The following is a 2,024-nucleotide window of genomic DNA, read 5'->3' on the forward strand; positions in this document are numbered from 1 at the left end:
AAAGACCTGAACTCTGTTCTATAACTATCGTTGTTTCTCTAAGTTCATAGAGTTTCCAGAAGCATGTTGTTTAAGAAGCATGTTGTTTAGGAAATAGATGTCACTTCTGCTTCCAAGCCTGTCTTAATCTGTCTTAACACTGTCCACCAAGCGTAACCATTATGGCATTTGACACACCAGTGACACAGCATTCAACATCACAGCCACCCCAAATTACCTCAGTACAGCAAACTGACAGGCCTGTGTTCTACCATTTAGAAGGATTTTTGTCACAAACACAATTAACACCAGTTAGCTAAATCCAGAAAATCGAATCAGCTTACACATGATTGTGAATGAAATAAAAAACAACCAAACAGTCCACACCCAACCCTCAACCAAAACAAGAGAACCCATCTTCTAGAATCCAACTGCTTCACACATGAGCCTCCAAACTGGAGTCAGGCCCCAAGAGACTTCCCCTTTTCCATTCACTTTTAAATGCAAAGGCCAGCCCACCAAATCCTGACTGAACTCTAAACAAGACACTTCCAGCCCACAGCTCACTGTTAGCTAAATTTAGCAAATCCAATCAGCTCACACATAACAGTGAACAAAATAAAACAAACAAACAAACCCCAACCAGTCTACAATTGACTTTCAAACAAAATGAGAACCCATGTTCCAGAATCCAACTGTTTCACATATGAGCTTCCAAACTGTAATAAAATAGCACGGTAATAACAAAAACCTCCTACCTTAAACAGCCTTATGCTATCCCATTTACTTTCCCATTTGAGCAGTCTTCCTTGGCCTCATAGTAAACATGGAAAGGTTCCCTGACAAGCCATCCACTGCACATCTTACTTGGATAGAAAAGCATTTTCATCCACCATAAACACTGACTACCTTTTTCCCCCCCATGCTGTATTTTCTTTCATTTAATCCTTTTAATTCATATCATCTAGAGCTTATTTCAGCCACTGCTCTGTTTTGCAACCAGTCTCTTGTTTCTTTCTTCAACAATAGTAAAGAGGATACTTTTTCTTTGAGGAAGATAAATCTATGGTTTATTGCCTTTGTCAATAACAAAGATGTTGTATAGCTAGTGGTAAAGCTGTTGCCATTAGCATATTTCACATGAACCACATCAAAAGAGGTCTCTCTTTCTCTTAGTGATCACACCAATTCTTCCCAGGTTAGCACCTCCAGTCACCATGCATAAGTTACCAGTGTCAAACTTGATGAGATCAGTAATCTTTCCAGTCTCCAAATCAATCTGAATGGTGTCATTCACCTTGATTAGAGGATTAGGGAAGCGGATGGTTTGAGCATGATGGGTCACCAGATGAGGGATTCCTTTTGTGCCCACAAAGATTTTTCTTACTTTGCACAACTTGTAGTTTGCCTCCTCAGGTGTAATGTGGTGAACAGCAAATTCATCCTTGGTGTCAAAGATTAGACAGAAATTCTCTCTGGTCTTGTCAATGCTGATCACTTCCATAAAACCAGCAGGGTAGTTTCTATCAGTTTGGACCTTGCCATCAATCCTAATGAACCACTGCATGTAGGACTTTTTAACATCATGTCCTGTCAGAGCGTACTTAAGTCTGTATTTTAAGAAAATGATCAGTTGGACATTCTCTCAGTCTGTGGGGATCAGTTGATGGAGAAGGAGCAAATGCACCTTTGCATTCAGTTTGTCCAATATCCAATGCTTTTGAGTTTCTCCATGCTTCAGATGCTTCTTGGGGCCATTAGCCATGGCTTCACTGGGCACAGAAAGAGCTCACTGCCTAGTTCTTTCCACTCTTAACCTTGTCCATGTTAACTTCCTTTGCCCAAGCTTCACAGTGATCCCAGAGACCTACCCACAACTTCTGTCGAGCCTATGCCCACTATGCAACCCATTCAGCCCATGAGGTTCTGCTGAGCCCATGCCCGCTATGTAATCCATTCAGCCCATGAGGTTAGATACCTCTGGAAATCTGCCCAAGACAGGAAAGGAAGACCCTCGATGAGATGTATTGATTCAGTGACTGGGG

General features: G+C 41.5%; 1 pseudogene; it reads right to left on the bottom strand.

The window, feature by feature from the left end:
• Positions 1–955: 955 nt before the first annotated feature.
• Positions 956–1,744, bottom strand: LOC102847777 (annotated as a pseudogene).
• Between the last annotated feature and the right edge of the window lie 280 nt (positions 1,745–2,024).

The sequence above is a fragment of the Elephantulus edwardii genome, unplaced genomic scaffold, assembly GCF_000299155.1.
Source record: "Elephantulus edwardii isolate Elephantulus edwardi_28Jun2011 unplaced genomic scaffold, EleEdw1.0 scaffold00012, whole genome shotgun sequence".
NCBI classification, from domain to species: domain Eukaryota; kingdom Metazoa; phylum Chordata; class Mammalia; order Macroscelidea; family Macroscelididae; genus Elephantulus; species Elephantulus edwardii.